Raw genomic sequence first — 27,159 nt, 5'->3', positions numbered from 1 at the left:
AACGGGGCCCATTGAAAATTCGTAATTCCACTATTTTTCCTCGATGTCTAAAATGAGACTACTTTAGCCTTACATGAAAAAGAAGCTGTGGAGGGGACTGCGAAGTCTACTGAAAAGATTTATCACGTCCTTGCAGCAACAACTTTAAGTTTTCGAACAGTAATGAAGAACAAGATTGATTGAAATTTTAACTTAGAATGAAATAACTAAAAATCTAATCTTATATAACTCTCATTGATAGTAGTGTTCCGTATTTGTTTAGACGCCTATTCATTTATAACTTTACCTATGGTGCATGGGGTCCTTGGTTCGATCCCAGCTCACGCCGAATGAACTTTATTATGGACAAACACCGTGTGCAATTTCATTTATTTCTCACCATTACTCTCTCCATTAGCATAGTCGACATAATCGTGGAACGTAAAAATTAGATATTTCATTTCATTTTTCTTTTATAACTGTATATCATTTTTTCTGTGACGAGAGCAACATCTAAGCGAGTATTCACTAAATTAAACCACTAAAACCTATATTCACTGCACAATAGTGCAGATGAAGTTTAGCCCTTTGGCAATCTTCAGCATGGACAGAAAAAAAAGCCAATACATTGATATGGAAACAGTAGTTAACAAATTGCTCTGCGAAAAAGATCACCGGTACTGTTGTGTTTCAGATGATAATTTATAATTATACTTAGTTGGCTGAAATTTCTCCATAGTTGTGGGGGCGAGATACTGAAAAAATCCCTACCAAGAGGTGAAGGTGACATGTAAAAGTAGTCAAATACGAACGAAATTAGTGTCGAATTCATATGCAAAGATGAAAAGTGACACTGTGGATGCTGCGTAAGTCCAAAATAAACCTTGGTTGGCTTCGAGTTGACAATGGGAGGGTGACAGGAATAAAGAATCGAAAATATCCTATATTTGTGTCGAATGGATAGTTTTCGGGATCACTGACATAAAAGGTGATATTTCAGATGTGTATATGTCCAAGGTTGGCCATATTGAAATGGGGTCATAGGGAGAACCAGTAAATACTTCAGAACAGTTCCTTTTTGCTGCGTTTCAAGACACTGAGAGTGAAAAGTGATAATGCACAAATCGCATTCTGAATTATCAGAGATATGACATCTGGGGAAGTGTCGTTGCTCCAAGGAGGTATTACTAACTGATCACTCCCTAAAATCGTCACTGTTTTGCAGGGCCGTAGACATAAATTTATTTCAGCGATCGAAAGCTTGACAGGAATTTATTTCAGCGATTGAGGGCATATTTTACTAAAATGTCTATCATCCAGGGGCGGATTCAGGATGATTGTTTGGGAGGGGCGGTCGTTCGAAGTCAAATCAAGGTAAGAGCGGATTGCAAAAAAAGAAAAGAAAAAAGAAAGAAAGAAAGAGAAGAAAAGAAAGAAGAGAAAAAAATAGAAAATGAGAAGGAGCTCTTCTGTAGGATTAACTTTGTTAAGAAAGTAAGGCCTATTTACTTTAGGTTTTAATTTACGTTTATAATACAAAGATGAAAAATACTTAAGATATGTTTTATTTTTAAAATAAAAAGTATAAAAAGTTCCATATTCTGGGGGATGCGATCACCCCAAACACACTCCCCTGAATCCGCCCCTGCTATCGCCATCTATAAAATTAGATATATATATACAAACAAAAAAGTAGTGATTTCGTGGGGGCAAAAGCTCTGGATTGCCAAGGCCTGATCCTGTGTATGTCCCTGCTGCTCTGAATTGTCAAAAGCTCCTCTTCAAAGGTAAGACATAAAATATAAATAATAAACGTGTAACATAGAATACAATATAAATAGAAAATATGTTATAATTAAGAAATAGAAAATAATTATAAAATAAAGTTGAAGGACAATTAAAAAAAACATTAAAACTTGAAAGTAAAATATACTTTTAAAACAATTTTGCATTTATGCAGGGCTACAAACAGTGAGGAGTGCCATGTAAATTTAGTAACAAATATAATATTGGAAAATTATTTCGAATTAAACTAGCTGTGACTACATTACTTCAAAATTGAACTTGTGGAATATACAGTATGAGCGTAGCTCAAATCAAATAATTAATAAGAATGGTCTTGATTGGAAGCTCGGACCATCCACGTAAAAGTAACTTACATTAACCATTCACCTAACAGACAATGACGCACAGGGTTTGGCACTACTTTATCAGATGGTTCTATCAAATGTCACTTAATTAAAACAATAGTAACAAATTTTAAAGCTTTAAAAAGTGTCCTGAAGAAGAGGAAGTTCATTTTGCACATTGTAACTAAGTTACAAGAGCTTTACGTCCTATCTGAACGGCGCATCCACCGAGTCAACTTTTGGAATATCCCCTTAAGGTAGCTTTCAACGCAGCTAAGGGAAACGTATGTGAACCAGTAATAGAATTCTCCGTAGCAGAATGGATAAAGTCATGGTTTGATGACCACAAGGTTCGTGGTTTGAAACCCGTCGCCGAAACCAGATTTTTAAAAATCTTAATTCCTCAGTTCTGAAGATCTTTCTCTCCTTTCGTAATCATCTGATGCTCTAAAAAGAGTTCTCCACATTAGTTCGACAACTCCCTAATGTGACCCTCGCAGTTCGAAAACTTCCCTTCTTATCTTTCACAAAATCAGAATTTTCGTCATAATACGAATGCTGTCCGATCATTGTTTCCCCAATTCTAAATCTGTGTATACAAATCATCCCTCTCTGTCTCCATACTTGAATCCCTCTCTCTCTCTCTCTCTCTCTCTCTCTCAATGTCATCCAGGAAGTCATATGGCTTGAGATCAAACCTTCGACTCTTGAAACCAAATGTAAGCTCTTTAGCAATGTGCTATCGTAGCTCTATAGGTTTGTTGTTAAAACCAGTGTCTTTTAAACTTTATTCGGGAAGGGGGAGGAAGGAAGAGATTCTCCGGCGACATAAGATTTTCACTTTTTATTAGTGTATTACTATACATTTGATCAAAAAATACGTATTTATGAAGCTCAAGAGAGGGGGAATTACACCCACCTGTCCTGCCCAAATGACGCTCCTGAAACATTTGCTTGAACTTACTGAAAAGAAATTCAATGAATTATTGAATAAAACTCGTTTCTGTCCGTAGATATTTTAGAGCTCTTGGCAATTTCCATAGATTTCTTCGGGAGCATCTTACTAGCTTGCACTCTTTAAAGAAAGAAAAGAATGAAACTAAAGATATTTATGAAGCTCTGGGAAGATTGTGTGACTTTCCTTTAATTTAGGCTCTTAAAAATATTTCAGAACAAACGAATGGAAAAGACTGTTTTAAAGCTATAACGTTGTAAACCTCATTCTTGTTTCTTTTTCAGCTGAATGGAAAGAGTGTACTACGTCACACACGCTGCTTTAGACAAGGAGAGGTGGAGGACGGGGAGGAGTTGGAATAAATACTAGAAGCAACTAATCGATTGATACATGTATTGCGGGAATGCATAAGAAAACTGGGCAAGAGTTTGTTATTCATTTGGACTTAGAATTTTTGTAAGAAATTTTATGCCGCGGACTGTACAAAGTTCATGTAGTAGCATTACCAATTTTATGGAAACAATGACAGCTGATGAGAACGCAAGTAGCCTATATATGCATGCTGCAACACATGTAAATTAATGAGTTAATGAGCTCTCACACACATCACATATCAATTTACGTTTTGGGTTTAGCGATAAGGGAGTAGTTTGCTGGCTTGGGAGTGTCTATAAGTTGTCTCAAAGTTCAGATAAAAATTTCAAATGGGAAAGGACAGTTAACTACTTATGTAATAAATTCAACAATTGGTTCCTTATATATGACATTGCATTTACCCTAGCCCAGTGCAAGTGTTTCCTATTAATTTTATTTCATATAATTCAAGGACTTGCCATATAACCTTGTAAATCGAGTCAAAAAACAATGTCTGAAAACGGATTGGTAAAACAATTTACAAGTATTTGCAAAATAATGGCCACATGGTCAAATCAGTTAAAAATTTTAGGGACAACTTGATGCCTAGTGTAGTGAAATGCAAACACAGCTGTGTGTAGAGTTACAAGATTCGAAGTATCTAAATCTTCAATGTGACGATTGGAGTAATGTTCGTAATGAAGGAATAATCAACTTCAATATTACAAACCCCCATCCAATATTTGTTCATTTTATCAACACCAAAGATAACCGTCGCACTGCTCAGTGCATTAGAGATCAAGAATTTGAGGTCATTAAAAATACGACCCCAGCAAGTTCTTTGTTCTGGTAATAATGCAGTAAATATGCAGAAGGCTTTTGCTCTTTTCAAAAAAAAAAAAAAAAAAAAAAAAAAAAAAGCGTATCTCCATTTGCAACCAATGCCATGTAAAACACATACGTTGAACCTAGTCTGCAGTAATACTCTGAAGTGTTCTTCCATTTCATCATTTATGGGAAATGTTTTAGACGTCATTAAGATGGGTAGAAATACTAAGGTACTGAATGTACTTTTCATGCAATTAACAATGAGAAAAACATTCACATTTCTCTTACTCTTCCATATAAAACCCGCTGGGGAAACTATTTACAATCTCCTGAAAGTCTGAAAGCTTCAAACGTCACTCTACAGAACCGAGCTGTTCATGAAATCACTGCAAGATATACAGCATTTATCAAAGACCACAAAGCAAAGCTGGTTGATGATGAGGTTTTCTGTGTGACAATCGAAAAGCTAATATATGTTCTTAAGCCAATAGTGTCCTGGATAAATATATTAGAATCTGATGAATGTAACAAACATCGAGTTTTTCCTGCTGTCAAAGAAATCGAAGAGCAACTAAGAAAGGCTCTTCCCGAATGCCCGTTGTCCAAAGTAGAAGAAACAAATATTCTTAATAATTTCGAAAGCAGAAAAGCTCCAGCACTGCAACCGATTCACTATGCCGAAGCATTGCTAGATCCATCATCATAGGGGTTTGACTTGACTCCAGAACAATATGTCGATGGATTGGAGTTCATACACAAGGTTGCAGAGAACATGAAAGCAGATCTTGTAAATGTTATAAAGGATTTCGCACATTACAAGATAAAGTAAAGTTTGTGAGGCAAGAAGTTCTGGCTAGTTTTGAACCCAGTAATGGTAATGGCAATGAACCCAGTAATTTGGTGGCTAGTTTTGTGTGGAAGTACCCATTATCTGAAGTCGTACAGAAGATATTAACAGCATCGATATCATAAGCCGCCACAGAAACTTTTCAAAAATTCACACTAAGTCAAGGAACAGACTGACTGCTTCCAGAGCCGGAAAAATTACGTATATAGCTTATAACTAGAAGTTGCATCACCGGGAACAGAAGCCAAAAGTATCAACACAGCGTAAAGAGACAGAGAAGACTGTGGAGTCAGAGCAGCAGAAAAAACTTAAAAAATAAGTTATCGGGAGATACAAGTTCATCACACTTGAAATGCATCATGGTAGCAAGAAAAAGGAGAACTCTTGAAGAAGACAGTGACAGTTACACTTCTTCCGTGTGAGAAATAGATGGAGACATTACTAGCGATGATTCCGTATATTCATTTCATGTTTCCGATGAATCTAATGAGTAATCTTGCTAGAAATGCCATGTCATAATGAGGTAACGTTTTGCCCTTATGTGTATAAAATATTTCGAAAACGTTGCTAAGTCCTGAATGTTCTGTAATTCTTTTGTACTTTTATTAGCTTGATGCTGCCAATTGAGGTGTTTGAAACCTGAGAAAACTAACTAAATTTTGCCCAATTCTAAATTAAAGAATGAAATCATTTGAACTAGGCGTATGACTCTGATACCACCCAATCAGAAACTAATTAAAGAAACTAACGTAACCGTCATGTGAAGCCCATTATCCAATGGCATTTTATCTATTTTGTTTCCAAGAATGCTAATTTCTCCAACACATGAAAATGCAGTTAGTTCATTCTGGCTTCAGACAGCTCAATGTTTTATTATATGTTGGTGCCTAGCTAGCAAGTGTAGTGAAGTGTGAAAGTCCTCGCATATACTCCTACTCCTACTGTGTTCCATTTGTAGCTATTAAAGCATGTATGATGTAACAGAATGTATATTTCAAGTCATGTCAGTTGCATTGACTTGTCGCCAATAGTCACTTACAGAATGTAAATTAAAAGAAAAGCCCGTAGCCGCGTTCCATGTACTTGTTTAGTTTCTTTACTTGTAAAAAAGATAAATGTAGTATTTTTCAGAGTCATCAGTTCTTAAAAATATGCTCTGTGAAGAAATATCAAAACAGGAACGACCACATAACTCATATCTATTAATGAAAATAATAAATTTAATGCCTTCTGACATTTGTTGTAGCTTCTACTCGATCAACTTTTACTTTTTCATTATTTTTATGTACTACTCCAGTAGCGTAGCTAGAAATTTTTCATGGGGGTGCCAATGAAGGGCCCAAGAAAATTTTTTGAGGGGGCCATCTCCAATTAATAAAAAAAATATTTTCACAAATTTATATATATATATATGAATATTTGAATATTTTTTGTTCATGATTTTACTCTTTTCAAAATAGTGAAAATTTACCAGCTCAGACAACTAGGATATAAGTATTAAGACGTATTATACGTACAATTGATTTCTGATATAAGTAAGTAGTTGTTAAATCAAGGCGTTTAAATTATGGGTGGCTGGTTAGTTTCAGTGGGAGCAGAGAAACACGCCTCCACATGTAAAGAAAATAACTTTTATAGACTCATGCCTCTACTTAGAAGAGAATTATCTTTCTATTCTTGTAAGCAGCAGCACATTTATCAATAACTCCTTCAAGATCTAATGATTTAGCAATTTTCTTCTCAATGTAAGGTAATCGTAAGTTTTTCAATTTATCGTCAGTCATCGAATTGCGTATCTGTTATTGAATTGCGTGTATGTCTTTAATCTTTTCAAACATGTGAATGGCCTTTCACACGTAGCACTAGAAACTGGAATAATCACAGAGTAGATACCTAGCTTGTAAGTTTCTAGGAATGCGATTTTGTACACACAAAAAAGATCAATGAAATTCATCAAGGAATCAACTTTGGTTTTCTCTCGTCTTCATACAACTTGTTTGGGAGGATTTTGGGTTCACATTTGAATATTTCCAGCTCACTTTCATAAGCTGGGCTATACTCAACATTACTGTAATTTTAAAAGTTTTCAGAGTTTGGATTACAGCAGCGATTGATCTAATGATTTTGCTACATGGTCCAAGGTGGTTTTGCATTCAATGGTTGCCTTATCAATTGTAGGCAAAAAAAAAGTCTCTTAGTACATTATCTTAAGAAAATTCGTTTTCTGCCTCCAATGAAGGAAGAGATTCGTCCAAAATGAATGTGTGATATTTCAATGGCAAATATTTAGTTCATTTCCGCGAGGAACCCCTATAGCCTTTCTGTTTCCTGCTCTGGAATTTCGAATACAATTTTCTTTGTATATTTCCAAACATTCATGATAAATTTGTTTGAATGTTGTTCGTTGAGAATTTTATTTTCCAGATCTCATCTGCGACAGTGTTTGAACTAGTGAATCTACATGAATCAGACCTTCCGACATGTCTGCATCTACTTGAGATAAGGCGAAGCTCAAAGTTATAGCATGGCAGCAGTCATCTCAAATTTTAGCAGCCCGAAGACATTTCCTTCTCTACAGATCACTCTCTTGTTTCGATTTGGTCGTAGTTCAATTATTTTTGGTTACTTTTACCTTTCAGCTCTAAAACTGAGTAATGAATTTGCCTTCACTTCATCAAAATAAATGAACACTCTTTGAAGCAAAGAGAGGAAATATGTTTTTCTTTTCTTAATATGAAACAGTGTTAGAACAGGCATTTCAATCGGGACTCCTTACAGCAAAAGAGGCATATGTAGCCTTTTTCTTCCTTTCTTTCGTTTGATTACATTCTCCAGTTTTTAAAATTTGACTTGAATTTAAATACACAAACACTTCACACTCACACCAAATGTACAAAGCTCAGCGGTAGAACTTCGACTTCAGATTCGGAAGATGCTGTGATCGATCCCTCGTAGGTAAATATTTCGAGGTAGGATTTTTACCAAGATTCTTTCTCGGTGTCACTAGGAAATTTTTATGGCAAAATTCACTCATTTCCCTCATTTCTATCCTCTGAGACTCGGATGTTTCAGTCTTAAAATAAATTCAAATGTGGTTGAAGTAACTTAACGTTACTATCCTGTAGTCGGTGCTAAATTAATACTGATAATTTTGAGATTAAAGTTGAAGGAGGGACATTAATTGATATACCGTGCTGAAAATTCATGTCACCACTGATTTACTGTTCTGCATAATTCCTACAATGTAATTTTCTCAGAAATGCTTAATCTTCTCAGAAATGCATATTTTGACGAAGAACAAATATAAATGTGCGACAAACTGGGTATTCACTGACTGAACTCACTGAATGGAATATCTGTAGACCAATCCCACAAACTCCTGATATCTCTCTGATTACTAAACATCAAAGATAACGAAAGGACACAACCTGGTCACGAGAGTAACTATCACTTTTACACAAAATAACATTACTGTCGCGATCAAGTTGTATTATCTCGGCATCGTACCTGATGGTTACCAGAAGACTGTAACACTGGCTCTGTGATAAACTTCGGAATTTCTCTATGCAGTAGCATTTTAGTGAATAAGCTACAGTTGAAATCGTTTAAAAGAAAATACTTCTGAACGGTTAATTTACAAAGAATCATTGATTTTTACTACATTTCTCCAGGCTTTGGTTAGTAGTATAGGTTCCCCAAGCGCTGACTCCATTTTCCTGGAGGTCAGTAGTATCGCTTGTGAACATCGTAGCAGGTTTCTACAGAGTTGCCAAAGGCCAAGTGAGTTAATAAACTAGACATAGCAGAAACAAGACCAGAATGTAATTGAGAGGGAGAACCAGTATCGATGGCAAATAGTGGGTGTTGGTAGTATTCAGTATATTATTTTTCTTAAACCATCGGAATACGAACAACAGAGAGAATGATTATTTCAGAAATAATTAAAACTTTTGCTCTCTTCTTTTACTGTATATTAAACAAGACGGCTCGATATTAAAATTCTTTAATAATAATAATAATAATAATAATAATAATAATAATAATAATAATAATAATAATAATAATAATAATAATAATAATAATACCAAATTATTTAATGGATGCTACCCTAACAACACAAGATGTGCTAGGCATGTGCCATTTAGGTGTCCCAGCTACTTTTTAGGTACCCGACACTTGGCACATATGATACTCATGTGCTAAGTAGGTATGTACTTCAGCTACCTACAGTTGTAGGAAACTTGTTACACCTAATTGATATATGCAACTATGTACCACAAATATAGCATTTACATACCTGGCTCAATTTCGCACTTTAACAGTGATATTTTTTTATGTCGTCACTTTGGACATATATCTGTCATGTTCTAGTACGTCCTTTAGGTACGTACATGCTGTTTCAGATACCCTAACAACACAAGATGTGCTAGGCATGCGCATTTAGGTGCTCTAAATTCATATCCCACATTTGATGCATTTGTTGCTCCTTTTTCTAAGCGATTGTGTACTAGAAGCAACAAACGCATCAACTTTATCATATGGCAACTGTCGCCGATCATTTGAAAGTGAATATGGAAGAACCATGAAATAAAGTAGACATTCGTCATTTTGTTATAAAATTACATGGCGAGCATATTTTATCTGATCCCAAACGGTTATCGTCGCGTATACGTGGTTAGAGGAGCACTCTGATTACCTAAATTCAGAAGATCTCAACAATTTATCCCTCTACAAGCGGTTCTCTTCATCGCCTCCGTGGCCAAGTCGAAAGAACACGCGGCTAGTAATCTAAAGGTTGGTGGTTTGCGCCCACCCTGGGCTACATTTTTTTTTACTTGTTTCAAGTATTTAGACTCGCCTAATGTAAACACATTACGCATATAGCGATTTTACATATTTTGGGGGACTACTTTTGTGGCTTAATGACGCTTACGGCATGGGGAAGATACCTAGAACATACTAGGCACGTTCCCAGGTACATGTCAGACATGTGCCTAGAGGCGGAGATAGACTGTGACTGTCACTTGCCATCCATGTGATTTCTCTCTTAGAGGTACATAAGGCACATACTGGACACATTCCCATGTACCTGAGGAAACATGATAAACATATTCCTGCTATGTAATCGTGCTGTTAGGGTATGCATTTGTTCTATGTTGCCATAATCAATGGAAATTATTACTTACGAGGGACCCTATCCAAGTGCGACTCTGACTTCGAGTCGAGACTATGGTCGTTGGATACCTTGTCCCAAAAGAACATAACACGAAAAGTGATACATCCTCGATCGCAACCGTTGCAGAGATATAAGCGTGAAAAGTTCGAAATTGAGCTCCATACTATACATTACAAAGTCAGCTTCCGGGTCAGATTTGGCGGAAACGGTCAGGTAAGGAAACTCAGCGAATACATATCAAAGTAGTGTTGGGAGCCCACCACCTTTTGAATGAAAAAATGTTGCCCCCGGGGCACTCGCAGGGTCCCAGGCGGGGTCCAACTCAAAATTGGCAAATGGAACCGGGGGTCAAGTAGCATATTGTATGAAAGCTAGTGTTAAATAAAAGAAGATAGAACAAATCTCAACTCTCTATGATGACCCTGTGCAAACGGGCAACTGGTCAAAATGTCAATACAACCTACATCAGAAAATATATGGCCACTGTGAGAGACTCTGCAACAATTTGTTTAACTTCAATACCTTGCAGTTTTAAACGTGTTTTTCTGTCTTGTTATTGTCACAACTTAACGGATTTAGAAGAGTGGCCATATATTTTCTGATGTAGGTTGTATTGACATTTTGACCAGTTGCCCGTTTGCACAGGGTCATCATAGAGAGTTGAGATTTGTTCTATCTTCTTTTATTTAACACTAGCTTTCATACAATATGCTACTTGACCCCCGGTTCCATTTGCCAATTTTGAGTTGGACCCCGCCTGGGACCCTGCGAGTGCCCCGGGGGCAACATTTTTTTCATTCAAAAGGTGGTGGGCTCCCAACACTACTTTGATATGTATTCGCTGAGTTTCCTTACCTGACCGTTTCCGCCAAATCTGACCCGGAAGCTGACTTTGTAATGTATAGTATGGAGCTCAATTTCGAACTTTTCACGCTTATATCTCTGCAACGGTTGCGATCGAGGATGTATCACTTTTCGTGTTATGTTCTTTTGGGACAAGGTATCCAACGACCATAGTCTCGACTCGAAGTCAGAGTCGCACTTGGATAGGGTCCCTCGTTAGTGTACGAAGATTTCTTTTGTCCAAGACTTCTTCAGTCCGGCATAGCATTTTAGTGCAGTGTATGCTATTTGTAAAGCATCTCATGTTTTAGTATGACTTTTAATATTCCAGCGAATGCCAACTATTTTGCTTTTTTTTTCTGGTTCTTCGTCGGAAACAAAGGAGGTAACCAGATAAGGGACAGAGATTTTAAAAAAAGAACATTCAAGTAGTGAGGTCAATGCTGCACCTTACAGATTTCGATGAATAAGACCTTGCTATACTACAGACAAAAATGAACTTGAAGCTACGTATTTGACTTGGAACGCAGACTATTGCAACATACGGTATTCTGCAGTTGGCAACTCGGTTGTCGAGACATGTTTCGGTAGTAGTTTCACTTGTGGCCACTACCAACTCATCGTTTATCGATCTATAGTAGTATCACTCTGTGTGGGGGGCCACTGGGGGCCAAGAATTTTAGCAAGGGGGCCTGGCCCCCCTTGGCCCTCCCTTAGCTCCGCCACTGTACTGCTCAAGAACGTCTGTATCACATAGCCTATATGATTGGAAAGGAAAAAAACCTTATATTTACCCAATTTGGGTAAATACCTGGGTATTTACACAAGGTAAATACCCAAAAAATATTTACCGGTAAAAATCCCATCACTATCAAGAACGCGAGGGAATTCTGCCGTTCAACATGAGGGAGCGACATTTATGTCATTGAGAGAAATGTGGATTAAATCTACAAACGAAACTTTTAACGAAACATTTCTAATATGTCTTATTACATGCATTATTTGCGAACTCCAAATATATAAATCTATACTAAGTATTAACGTATAGATAGAGCAAAAAGTGGAAATTATCCATGGGAAAGTACGAATTGATAGTACGATCGTAACTAAAAATCGTGTTTACCGTAGAACACACGTAGAGTTCAGGTAAGAAGACAAATAGCTCGTTAGTCAAAGAAGCGAGTCTGTATGACGGAGTTAGTTGGTTCGAACCCCATAGAAGTGCAACTATGGTTTTTATTACTATGTTATTTTATTTATTTTTATGTGGGAAAGAATCAAATTGTAACATATGTGTAAAACTCATGACGATATCGAAAAAATGAAAAACAAATGTCGTTTTCACACTTGCATTAGTGTCCCTAATTTTTGTTTGCAAACAGTTTCGTAATTATTCCCCCTGTGCTCACTGCTCACTACATGCTCACTGGTGCATAACGAATGTTTTCCAGTAAATGTTAATTCTAATTTGGAGAATTTTGTAAAGTTTCACAATGTTTATCACTAGATAGTCTTCTATCTACTTGTTTGGACATTTTGATAATAGATTTCCCTATTAAATGTTTAATTTTCCTTATATATATTTAATTACGGAAAAGTTTTATAATATCTGTTTTAAATTGAAATTGTTTTGAATTTACCACATGAGGTAAGTAGCCCGAAGAAGGAGAACTCAAGTAACTGATATTCTACGTAAAAGCAACCAATTGTAGATTGATGATGTTTCTTATCCTCAGCACATAATCTTTAGGTTAGAGAGCCAGACAGAAAAATCCTGTTTTTTCCTCCCCTATGATCACTGATCTTAATTCTCTACATATAATGATTCGTGACACATAATTTCGGCTCTCCAAAGACATTTATATTTAATAATAATAATAATAATAATAATAATAATAATAATAATAATAATAATAATAATAATAATAATAATAATAATAATAATAATAATAATAATAATAATTATTATTATTATTATTATTATTATTATTATTATTATTATTATTATTATTATTAAACATGCCACCCTTACATAACGTAGTAACCTTAAACATCTTAGTTTAAAGTGCTTTCTTTAGTAATAATTTGAGCAACCACGTAACAAAATTTAAAATGTAGGAGGGGCACGACGTTTTATTATGCCCCTCTCTTTTCAGCACCCTCCCAGAAGAAAGTATTTGATTTCTGACAAGCAGATCAGACAAAATGAATAAGAAATATATTTAGAGCATCCTTTCCTCCGTAAATGGAATATCACATAGCATTTTTTTATTCTACCGAAGATGACCCTAGGCCGTTATGGTTAGGTAACAAAAGAAATACCGGTACGTAATATATTTATAACGCCCCTTGACTGTAATATTACCGCTTCTTTATTTGTTCGAGGGCGCCCTACACAACCAAGGGTGACAAAAAGAATAATAAAAGTGTCTAAAGATTACAAAACACTTTATATTTTGCCAGAACCATGGCAGTGTATGCACAGCATTGCTTTCGTTAACAAGTGTTTCCCCTTGAGTCGCTTATAAAATTAGGCAGAATAAACTTTTGCCGATCATTGCTCTAGAGGGATTTGTCCAGAATGGTTTGGTGTCGGGCTAATAATGATGAGTATGTTTATTTACATCACCGTTAAAGAAATAGCAAACTTTCTGAAAGGAACTTACTTAGGAAACATCAGATCCTCCTTATACTTAACAAGAGCCCATTCTGAAAAATTGCATCTGGTGTTCTGAGTGAAAGTTATATGGAACTATTAGAAAAATATATATTCCTGTTTCCACGCTGATGGTAGAATTTCTGAAACAGTTATTGAATTACGTTCGAAGCATAGGCGTAAATATCGCCCCCGCAACCCTGTGGCGTGGGGACCGCACAAGCTGCAAAGCCAAAAAATATATAGAAAGTACCAGAGTTGGCGTGGGTCAATGGAAACTTGATCCACGACCCACTGACCCACCACACACCGTGACCCTCAACCCACTGACCCATCACACACCGTGGCCCACGACCCACTGACCCACCACCTACCATGACCCACTATGACCCACGACCCACCATGACCCACCACATACCGGGACCCACTCTGACCCACCACCTACCATGACCCACCACCCACCATGAATCACTCTCATCCACTGTGACCTACTCTGACTCACCACCTACCTTGACCCACCACCCACCGTGACTCACCAGTGACCTACTCTGACTCACCAAAATCCATCGTCATCAATTCTGAACACGATCCACGGCCTCTTCTGTACTGATTAAAGAGTTTACACTTGTAGTAAAACAAGACTCTGAAATTGTCACTAATCGGAGTTTGAATTTCTAGTCAATCGGTCAAGCACCACTCTACAATAATGGCGGATCTAGAGATGCAAAAAAGCCGGCTTTTTGAATTGATTTTTTTTACATAAAAAGCCGGTTTTTTGGGGGGAAAAACGAGAATTTTGGAAATTTTTGCTGTTTTGATTTTCATGATTTTTCTATCTAAATAGCTTTCTTATGGTATACTGTATAGTTAGATAAGATTTCCATGACCTAAATGCCATATTTCGCTCTGAAATTCACCACCAAGATGGATAGAGCACGTTTTACGAATAAAAACAAACATAAAGAATGTAGTATTTGAGGGCAATTTTAGAGGTTATTTAACTTTATTTTAACTTTCGAGTTATCAACATTTTTTTCTCTGGATCATTTCAGTGTGTCATCCGTGTTTCATTTCTAAGAGCTTAGTAATCTAGCTTCTAGCGCAAAAGTTAAACTTATGTTTTTCTATATATCCGTCAAAGCGTACGTTTTTCAATATATTCGTCAAACCGTAATTCCACATTTCTGTTATACTGTAGCTGTGCAATGATTTAGGAATAATTTTCTGGATACAACCATGAAGATCATTTTACATTGAGAATCAATGGCTGATTTAGGAAAGTATTTTGGGAAGGGTTTTTCTTTCTGATATTTAGTTTTTCTAAAAAGTCCTAATTTTTATTTGAGGGAAGCTTAAAGTTTGTGAATAAAGGCATAACTAATAGATATTCCGTTCACTCAGTCATGTTTGTTGTACAGTTGTGTTTGGCTTAACTTAAATATATTCCGTATTTTGGGGAGGTGAGGGAGGGGTTCCGTAAAGATATGAAGGGTGTGAGGTAAGAACTTGGTAACCAACAATGCTGAGTTATGCAGCACCAGATAGAGAGCAACGCATACCGCTTCGTTTAATACTTCATGTATAGTCTCACGTGAAAAATCATCTTTCCGACTTTGAAAATTAATTGTGCATCAGAAAACCTCTAATTTCTTAAAGTAGTAAAATTGTGGGTTACCATGTTCTTGCCTCATACCCTTCATATGTTGAATACTTCTTGTTAAAAATTTAGAAACCTTGAGGATTGGGTAAACCATGATGGTGGTTAAATAAAACTTGACTGTAGAATTTCAAGAATATACAGAACCACCTAAAACAAAGTTCTAGATATGCGACTTTTAAGCGTATCATATAAATGTAAGCATTTCTCCTATGTTTTTTATTTTAATTTTATTTTGTTTTAAAAAGAAGATATGGACCATTTTGAAGTAAAAATACTACATACAATTTTGCTAGTTATTTGTGTATTTTTGAAAAAAGAAGTATTTACTTTCAGGATTGGCTGGTTTACACCAGCTGATTTTTAAAAATGGTTAAAAACAAAAAACAAAAAAAAATAAATAAATAAATAAAAAGAACGAAAAAAGTGAATCGTGTGAACTTCATGGTGACGTTTCCAAATATCAAACCATCTGCATTAGTTTTTTCTCCTTTTTACCTTTTAATCAAGGTGTCTCATGTTCAATTCTCAGTCGAACAAACCAAGTAGCGGTTCGGATGTCACTTTAAGCGAAAGGCTTCTCCTTGATAATCTCGGTATTACATAAGAATGTCGAGCCTAAACATACGAAACGAAACCAAATTGTATTTTTCTGCTTGCTTGAATGCCTGTTGTTTTATAAAGAAGCCAGGGTTGCCCAAATATATTGATAGAAATTGGCAAAATTTATCGATTGCCTACGTAGCTTCCAACATTAGCTTGGATTGGACTTTCAATGATATCTACATACTAAATTTGTAATTTAATACCTCAGTTTTAGCGTACTGATTCTGATACATTGAGTTTAAATTTTACATTCAAAACAATAAGAGGATTTTTCCGTTATTGTTTTATATTTAAAGTAATGACGGGATTTTCCCGATGGCTAAGGCGGGGGTTTCCCAATTCAAGAAATTTACTGACCGGATTTCTTTAAGCTTATGTGACCCCTTCCAGCTGTTGCATAATAACACCAAGGCGAAACAAATTTCTTTCTGTCAATGTGTAATATAAATATATACAGCAAATACTTAAACCCCATAACCCGGTTTAAACAAACAAACAAACAGACAAAAACTGGTTTAACCCCTCCCCCAAAAAAGGGTTTTTGGCTTTTTCACAAACAACAATGGGTCTTGCCAATCCTGCTTATTTTTGTATATAGGAGGTTAAAAAATTCTTATTACATACATTGGTTAATCCTTTGGAAATGATAATGCAAATATATTAAAAATTGTTTGAAATATCTTTTCGAAATTCATGGTTTATTTTCGAGCTTTTATATTATTATCGGCATCAACCACTAATTAAATGAGTTTTTGTGTTATAGAGAAGCGAAACAAAGTATACTTTATCAATTTAACCCACAAACGCTCCTTGTGCCACCAGTGACCCACTTTATTTTTTACTACGTTACATGGACTATATCATCCATTTAGCCAAACCCCCGTTGTTCCACTTCAGGCACACTACCCGTTCTCTTGTTGTACGAATTTCGTTCAGTTTTCTTCTCAGGTTTTCGATGTAACACGGTATTGTTCAAGGCAGTTGCTAACAAATAAAACTGGTCTTGGGCGTTTGTGGGTTAAAGCAGAATTTTGAAAAAGCCCAAAATTTCCCGAGCAAAAAAGCGAAACACAAAAAACCGAGTTTTTTTCCAAAACAGCCGGTTTTTCCCGAGCCCTTGCATCTCTAGGTGGATCTGACTTTTACAATATCAAATGGTAAAGTGTTAATCAGTGAGGAAATTGAAGCACTTCGAGGGAAATTAGTGTGTGCCTAAAGTATTTTTGTACTAAGTGTGTATTTTTGCAGGTGTTAATTTCTGAACGCATTCCAAAAGAAACTTCTATTCACAGGAAAATTCCCCTTAGGGATGGTACCGAGACCGAGACCGAGACCGAGACGGACTTTTATATACCGAGACGGACTTTTACATACCGAGACGAGACCGAGACAGACCTCTATAAATCGAGACGAAACCGAGACGAGACCTTGGAACTTTTCAAATACTAATGTTCTTAAAACCCTGTTCAATAGTTACGTTAGATCCAAACTTGAGTACTCTTCAATCATATGGCATCCCAACAGTCAGAAAAACAAAGCACGTCTTGGAGCGATTCAATCTCGTTTTGTGAGGTACTTAACTTATAAGGAAACCGGACTATATCCAAAATTCGAAAAATATACCGACCTCCTTCGTAAGCACGATATCTCATCTCTCGAAGATAGACGTACCACCCAACTTTTGATTTTCTTAATGAAATTATTGGAAAATAATATAGACCCTGAGTATTTACTATCCCAGTTAGAATTACATGTTCCATGTAAACGCACGCGCCCTAGAAATATTACTTTTCATTTACCTACTGCTAGAACAATTACGCTATGCATGTCACCTATTTGGAGAATGTGTTATATTTTTAACTCCAATGCTGAAAGTAATTCTGAACTTGACATATTTACTATATATGACCGTTCTCTAAGAACTATTATGCAATCTTATTGAAGATTCCTTAATTAAAATGGCCATATCTATAAATGTGCACTTGTAATTATGTAAGTGAATTCATGCATGCTCTAACTATATACAAACTGACTAGGTCACTATCATTAGGCAATGTGCCTGTTGTGATCTATATGTATCCATAAATAAATAACTAAATTTACCCGCTTCGCTGCGTGAAACGAAAATTTAAATGCACTATTCCGTAACGCATGTGTTTAGTACACGTGAAATATGCTGTTTTCGTTTTTAATAGCATCGAATTAAACGGCATCGGAAAGATCATTGATATTCTCGGTGACCCCGAAAACCATAAATTCGACACTAATATTAATCGTTTTTGATCATTTTATTTTCTCCCCTTCTACCAAGTTACGGAGCTGAATTTGGTTTTAAACGGGATTGGAAGTGTGATTCTTCATATTAGGGACCCTAAAAACTACGGATCAGACATTAATATCGGAAACTTTTGACCATTTTTATATATCTCCCTCTCCTCCTTTTCCATGTTGCGCGGCACGGCATCGAATGTGTCACCGGTCATAACAGCGACCTCGAAAACTATGGATTCGACACTAATATGGGTTATTTTTTACCCGTTTTATGTATTTCCCTTTCCCCCTTTCCCAAGATGTGGGGCTGAATTTGAATTTAAATAGCATAAGAAGTGTCACTGTTCATCTCGGCGATCAAAAAACTATAGATTCAACACCAATATCGGTCATTTTCGACCGTTATATCCCTCTCTTCACGTTGCGGCCCATGTCACCGGAAGTGTCACCTTTCATCTCAGCGACCCCCAAAAAATGTGGATTCAGCACTAACATTGGTCATTGTCGATCATTTCTCTTTCACCCCTTCCCCAAGTTGAAGGTTTGAATTTGAGCTTAAACGGGATCGAAAGTATCATTGTTCATCTAAGCGACCAAGAAAACTATAAATTCGACACTGATAGTGGCCATTTTCCACCATTTTTATATATCTCTTTCTCCCTCTCCTTCAACTGGTGGGGCTGATTTTGGATTTAAACAGGGTCGTAAATGTCACTGCTCATCTGAATGACCCCGAAAACTATGGATTAGACACTAATATTAGTCATTTTCGATCATTTTTATATAGCTCCCCCTCCCCCTTAACCGTGCTGTGGCACACAGCATCAAAATTGTCACTGTTAATCTCAGCTAATACTAAAACTATGGATTCGACACTAATATTAGTCATTTCCGATCAATTTTTAATGTTTATTCCCCTCCCCTACGTTGTACGCTCCCCTTCCCCAACGATCAGGGCTGAACTGGAATTGAAACAGCATCAGAAGTGTCACTGCTTCTCTCATCGACCCCGAAAACTAGGGATTCAACTCTAATATCGGTCATTTTGATCATTTTTAAATTTCTCCCCTCCTCCTCCCCTACGCTGCATCGTCAAAGTGAGTAGCCTAAAGCAATCCCTGCCCCAAAACTCATGCATGTTGAAAATTTGATTGAGATCGGCCTGGTGGTTCAAGAATGATGAAGTCACAAAGGCATTCATTTTTATTTTAATTTTTTACATATATATATATATATATATATATGTAAAATAAATAAAAAATGTATATATATCCCCCTCCCCTCCTTTATGCTGGCTTGTCAAAGTGAAACGATAAAAAACACTCAAGGCCCTACCCTCATACATGTTGAAAATTTGATCGAGCTGTTCAAAAGTTATTATTTTTATTAGTTTTTATTCATACGTCCCTCTCCCCTCCCCCTCCCCTCTCCCTCCAATATGATCTACAGTTAAAGTGAAATTACAAAACTTTTTCCAGATCCGAACGTCATGTATATCGAAAATTTGATTGAGATCGGTCGGATAGTTCGAGATTTATTGTTACAAAAATAGTCACTTTCAGTCTATATAAATTGATTTTTATATATCTCCCCCCTCCATCTCCACTCGTACATTGCTTCGTCAAATTTAAATCATAAATACGATTCCAGGGCTGAACCTTATCTATGTTGAAAATTTGATCAAGATCGATCGAGTGGTTCAGGAGTTATTAAATTTTATTTACATTTTATACCCCTCCTCCTCCCCAACCCTGAGTGAATAGCAGGCCCGTAGCTAGGAGGGGGCGAGGGGGGGCTCAGCCCGCCCTGTGGCTACCTTCAGCTCCCCTGAAACTTTCACCAGTGTTTTAAATGCTTCTATATAAAGAAACGAGCAATGCATGGAAACATTGTTTTTGTTTTATCGTATTCAGACTTTGGCCACAAACTAAAGTTGAGAAATACTTTGTCGGAAGCAACATTTCATTTATTTTGCCAACTACACTCCTTCAGTATTTTTATAAAAATAAACCAGAATAAACCAGATGGTTTTGTCTTCTTATTCTGTTTCAACCCGATTGCAGTTGGTATACAAAGAACGCCGTTGTCAGGCCTGGTGGCTTGTGCCATTAATAAGTCATCTTCGAATTCAAGGAGGAAGGTTAGGGATGGAGAGTTGCTGTTGTAAAATGATTTTGGGGGGGGGGAGCCACCAAACGAAAAGAGAATTAGAGGAAGTGTTTTGTCTTTTTCCCCACCTCGCCAATTTTCATCGGCGTACAACAGAGGTTTGAAAATATAGATTTTTCATGGCAGTACAGTAAATCTTCTTCTACGATCCACAAGTACTTTCGTATGTAGGGTCAGTATAGTAGGCGGAGTGGCTGTTTTATTGCCCCTTCTACTGCCTCTCTTGGTGCCAGTCGGTAGCCATCAGATTTTCTTCGACATCAATAGATAACATTTGTTCATACGCGTAGTTCGTGTGCGTGCGTTAGAGAAGTCAATGTTCCGCAGTGGTGGGTGTTTGTGCTTTAGTGCCGCTCGGAGATACGCATAAGTTTGTGTCTTGGTGGAAGCTGTTCGAGTTTTCAGTGCATTAATGACTAATGACTTTTATAGTAATTAAGCGTCTGTTTTAACTGATTGCGTGCGCATCGTGATGTGTTTTGCGTTCTTTCTGCAAGCACAGTGGGTTTTTTTTTTTTTAAATTAAGATTTCAGTGTAAAAATGGATAAATTTATAATACGTACGAAAGTCACTAGTGACCCCGTTGTTTCCGTTCCATCATCAGCGAATGACAAAAACAAGAATATCAGTACTATACCACAAGATATTTCAAAACCGGGGGAAAATATTAAACAAATAAAACTGGAATCTTATCCTCGGAATAAAGACGGGCGATGCTTTCAAACGGAATGGTTTCAGAGATTTGCGTGGTTAGAATATTCGCAATCCCGGGATGCTGCGTTTTGTAACGCATGCAGACAGATTTAACCTTATGGATGTAAAGAAGTAGCTTTTACATCTAAAGGTTTTAGTAACTGGAAGGCCGCTCTTGACAAGTCAAAAGCAGGTTTAATAAAACATGCCGCAACAACCACACATATCGTTGCAATGAATATGTGGGCAGAGAAACAAAAGCGCACAGCTGTAGGGAAACCAGTGTCACTTTTAGTAAATCAAAGTGTACTTGAAAAAAATCAGTATTATGTAAAGAACATCGCCGAAATTATTCAGTTCCTAGCTGTGAATGAATTACCAATGAGAGGGACTTATAATGTTGAAGAACACGAGGAACAGAGCCTCTTCCGAAATATGTTTGAATATACATTAAGAAAGGACGAGAAACTGGCCGATTGTTACAAACAAATTCCTCAAAATGCTTCCTATTTATCTCCGGAAATCCAGAATGATATAATTCAAGTGATGACAGATACTGTTCGAGAAAATATTGTTGATGACATTAACAGTGCAAATGTGCCATGGTTCACTCTATTGGAGGATGGAACACGTGACAAAAACAATCGAGAAAATGTGGCTATCGGTATTCGATATGTGAAGGACGGAAAAGTTCGTGAGTCTATTTTAAGCATAGAAACTCTGCCATCTCTTAGTGCCGATTCCTTTGCCGATCTCACACTTAATGTTCTTCGGGACTATGGTTTAGATTGCACAAGACTGTTGAGCCAGTGTTACGATGGGGCTTCTGTGATGAGTGGGAAGAAGGGTGGAGTGCAAGCAATAATACAGCAACGACTAGGACGTGATATTCCTTACATACATTGTTTCAATCACAGATTGCATTTAGTAGTAATTAAATGTGTGAATGATATTCCTCTTATCAAACAACATTTTGATCAGTGTGTCATGCTTTATACTTTCCTTAAAAGAAGTAAAATTGCTACTTTGTATGAAGGTCGGAATCTTGCTCGTCTTTTAGAACACCGTTGGTCAGGACATTTACGGGTAATACAAATAATTCGTGACAATTATATGGAAATATTGGAGGTGCTAAAGTTGGTTAAGAACGGGAATTTTAATGGGGATGAATTAGTAGAAAGTACTGGACTTATTCTGACTGTTGGGAAATTGCAGTTCCGATTTTGTTTATTATTGATGAAAAAAATACTTGAAATTCTTCATCCTGTTGATAAAATTCTCCAGTCGCATGAAGCAAGTTTAAGTACCGCACGAAATCTGGTTGATGCTGCTGTGGAAACATTGAACAATATTCGAAATGATGAAACGTTTCGAGATATTGTAGGTGAAGCAAATCGCATGATAGAAGATACCCACATTGAAGAAGCTTGTCAACGCCCTTCAAGGAAAAGAAAAATAAGTACAGGATTTTGTTGTAGCAGAAACAACTGGTGTAGGGAATACAGAAGTTGAGTGTTTGCGACAGGTGTTCTACGAGTCGACTGATTTAGTTCTTATAGAAATTAACAGACGATTCCACAGTAACAATGCTTTGTTGGACGCAGTTACTTCAGCAGAAGATCTCGAGCTTCCGAAAACAGACTACTTATCTTCATTAGGAATTACCATACCGTCTAAAGAAGAACTTGCTGTTGCAAAGGCGTATGTTAGCAAATGTAATTCTTCTGACGCCTTCAGTGAAATATATAAGGTTAAAATGGCTTATGAAGATACTTATGCTCTACTTGCTTCTATCCGAACATTTGCATGCAGTACCGCGTTATGTGAATCTTCGTTTTCTGTGTTGACCCGCATAAATAGCCCAGAAAGACTTTCCATGAGTCAGAAACGATTGGCCAACCTGGTGTTTCTTGCGTTTGAAAAGAAACGAACTGAAAACATAGACACCATGAAAGTTCTGCAGAAGTTCAACGCAATGAAGAATAGGCGATTGCAGCTTTTTTAAGTCAAGTAAGTAGACGCATTTTCTTTTCTTTTCTTTTTCTTTTCTTTTTTTCTTTTGAATCTTTGAGTTTTACGGGCCACGGTTATGCTGAATAGGCTAAAGGGGACGGTGATGATGAGAATAAATGAATGAGCTAGTGGAATGAAGAAAGTGGAAGGAAACTGGAGAACCCGAGAAAACCACGCACACGGTGTTTGTCCACCACAAACTTCACTTGGCGTGAACAGTACCATCATTTCAGATTTTGCTTGGGGGGGGGCAAGACCTCTTGATATATGTAAAATTTCGCGTTTTTCACTGATTACTACTAGTCCATTGATAAAATCTATATAAATCTCAAACTTAGGGGGAGGGCAATTGCCCCTCCCTGCCCTCCCCAAATAACGCCCCTGGGCGTGAGCTGGGATCGAACCAGCGTGAACGCTCTAACACTGAGCCACTGTTGTCTCCCTCCCTATTGCTTTATTCACAAGAAAAATAAATTGATGAATCAGCTATACATTCATTATTTGTTATTGGCTTTGATCATTTAACTAAAATTTTAAACTTTTACACACACAGTACAGAATTATAGAGGAGTACAGATTGTCCAAATTGTAACTATAGTATAGCTTATTCATCTATTTTATTTCTGTATTAATTCCTTCATATGAATGCTTTATATCTTACTTCAAACAATTACATATCATTGTTTATTCAGTTTTCGATGTAATTCAATTTATACAAACTCTTAGAGTTACTTTTTCTCCAAATTTGTCTTTGAAAAAAAAATGCATTTAATATGTAGTGAAAAGATTCTGAAATACGCAGTGTGCAAATTACTAGGGGAATGATGGAGAAATTCCTCTCTGTTAAGCTGGATGTCTTATATAAATTTTGAATTTCCCCATGATAATTTTCAAATGTTCAGTTTATTCCTCTTGTAAAATGTTCTTTAATTCACACATTGGAAATACGGATCTATAAATGTAAAATAGATGGGAGTATGGGGATATTTTTAAATAGCAAGCTGGTCATCTGATATACAGTACATAATGCATTATACAGTATGTTTCACATTACTGACCTTTAATTATTTTCTGTATAGTTTTCGATTATTTCTACTCTGAATTCTTGTTTGGGAATACAATGATCGTAAGTTAACCTTTAAACGCCAAAGGACGCATCTGCTGCGTTGGACTTTAAACCTTAATAACTCAGCCCCTAATTAAGCTAGGAAGATAATTTTGGTATCAAAGTCTTTGTGAAAGGTGAAGCTTGTCGCCGATATGCATTTTATGTATGTGGGGAGTACTACGGCGGAGACGAGAAAGGTAAATTTCGTGTTTTTTTTTTTTTCGTTAATTTTTTGGGGGGCATTCTCCATTGGGCTGTACAGTCATAAAATTGCACGCTAATACCCTGCAAAAGTACTTGTTACTTATATGAGGGAAGTAGAAAAGGGACAAGGTTGGCCAAGTTTTTAAGTTTTTTTTTTTTTTTTTTTTTTTTTTTACGTAAATTACATTTATTTTCTGGACTTCCATATAAGACGAGATATTTTTTCACTGAATTGGTCTAGAAGCATAACTCTTGTTGCCTCGTTGCAATCTGTGTTCCATAACATATCCAACGGTGTTTCAATCATGATTAGAGGGGTCACCAGGGCCGCCAACGTGAATTTCTGTAACAGCCCTTCGAAAATTATATACAGGGCGCTTTATAGATTTTTTTCTGAATTTTTCTCTCGCTTTGCATTGCAGCAATTGCTACCATTTTTTAAAGTACTATTATAACAAGTTTTGCATATACATTATCATCGTTTTGTCAGCATTGGGTGTCTGAATGGGTTGCAAGGGCCCCCCAAGTTCTAATTTTTTCGTATTTTAAAAAAGTTTTATGACCTTTCTTCTTCTACGATTAGGGTGGGAATTCCACAAGTGATACCTCGTTGGAATCAGTGTTCCGTAAGCTTTCCAACGAGCTATACATAAGGGGGAATTTGTAATTAGGGGGTCCCCTAGGTCCCCAGCGTGAGAGCCTACGATTTCGTTCAAATTCTTGCCAAGTGTATAAAGGTTAAATAGCAACAATAGATATGAAAACGTGGAGTCAGGTTGGGCCCCCCCAGAAGTACTCTCGGCCCCCCCTGCTTTCGAGTTCTGGCTACGGGCCTGGTGAATAGCCTAAAACCAGCGCAGCCTCGAACCTTATCCATGTTACAAATTTGATCGAGATCGGTCAGGCAGTTCAGCAGGTTTAGAGTTACAAACTAGTGATTTTCAATTATATATATATATAGGTTTATTTTTATATAACACACCTCTCCTACCCTCAGTTCTAATAAAAACATTTTAGGCATATTTGATCAATTATTATTGACTATATGTGAAACGATGTTGGAAAAATCCTTGACACTTTCATCCAAATACATCAGTTGTAAATTAAAATTACATTGTTGCAGTTGAAACAATAATGAATAACAATGAAAAATAATTAGTATACAACAATATGGACACATTACTCTTGTTTTTAAAGTAAGAATATCTCCTCCAGTGCTTTACCAGGAGGTATGGTTCCTAGTATTGAAGCTACATTACCTCTCTGCACCGCCATGCTTATTCTTTGGATTAGGAAGCTGGTTGCTCTTTCATCACCGGATAACTGTGTGATGTGTTTTCCTACTTCCTTTATGAAGTTTAGGCCTTCCTTTCCCCCACGAGCCACCGGATTCAACTGCAACTGGTACGAATTGATATTTTTCCATACGGTTGTTGTATTTTCTTCTTTTCTCTATCTCTTTCCGACCTGCTGCATTGCCCGCCTGGATTGAAGAGAAAGGAAGGTTGGAAGGTGCAAAAGTGTCTGTGCATGTGAAGTCCCAAATTAAGGCTTTACCTTTCTTCCAAGGAATTAAGGACATCCCATCTGGTCTTTTTCCATCTGTTCTACTACAGCCATTTGGCTCCCTTATTGCCGGTACACCTGCGGAGATGAGTGCTCTCACAATGATGTCGTTGCAGCGAGTGTCGAGGGTGTCTACCTGCGCTTTTTATGCAGGAGAGACCATGTAATCCTTTTTTGTCAATAGGATTTTTGCACGCTTGGCATTTATGGGGTTCGCAAATATCTGCTCCCAGTCTTAACGCAACTGCTATTCTAAAAGATTCATCATTCAGGTGAAGGCCTAGAGCACGTGAGGGCAAAGCTTTGAGCCAAGCACCTGCCTCAATGGACGATGCAGCGATCAGTCTGGTCTTGTCTTCTGGGTTGTCGGAAGACTGTAGTAAAAATGAAAAATTTGATTGTATGATAGGTTCTTCACATGTGAATTGTTTAGCCCTGAAACTGAAGTCGGGTAAATCGGAGCCCACCAACAATGACCATGTGGACGAGCAATCTTGAACTTCAGAATCCCAGTGGAGATTGTTGTTCTGTTGGAGAAGTGATTTTATTAGACATTGAGAGCCGTAGAATGATGCCAAGAAGGCGGGAATAGCCAAATCTAAGGCTCTTCGAATGCCTAATCCACCAAGATTAACTGGGAGAGATGCCTGAAGCCATGTGCTATCTTCAAGGACACAATTTAGGATAGACTCCAAACCAGATTTTATACTGTTGTCATATCTTTCTAATAAATCCTTTTCTTTCCATGAAGGTGAACATCGCAGGAAATATAATAATCTTGGGATTGGAAATGATGTTCTTAGTAAGTAAAAGGCAGAATGAGCAGATATTGATGATAGACGTGAGAAATACATGTCTAACTGGTTAATCTTCTCAGTTAATAGAGTTCTTCTTGATTCAGCTGAGAGAGCGGCTCCAAGGAGGAAAGCGTTTGATGACAACATGAATTGGATTCCTGGAGCTACTTGGTTGTATGATGAAAACAGTGTGTGCTTTTGTTCGTTTGTAGTTTCAAGAAAGCTAATTTCGCATTTCGAGAAATTTAGTTGCAGAAGTAGAATAGAGGGCCTTCATAAGCGTGGGAAAATTTTGGCCGTGGGAACG

At 36.9% G+C, this 27,159-nt stretch overlaps 1 protein-coding gene across 6 annotated transcripts in view; it reads left to right on the top strand.

The window, feature by feature from the left end:
• LOC145693363 (juvenile hormone esterase-like) overlaps positions 1-27,159 on the top strand; it is a 1,331,986-nt gene that overhangs the window by 439,411 nt on the left and 865,416 nt on the right. The gene's annotated exons all lie outside the window — the stretch shown is intronic.

The sequence above is a fragment of the Thermobia domestica genome, chromosome 8 (assembly GCF_964235325.1).
Source record: "Thermobia domestica chromosome 8, izTheDome1.hap1.1, whole genome shotgun sequence".
Lineage (NCBI taxonomy): Eukaryota > Metazoa > Arthropoda > Insecta > Zygentoma > Lepismatidae > Thermobia > Thermobia domestica.
This window is presented reverse-complemented; position numbering and strand designations above follow the sequence as displayed.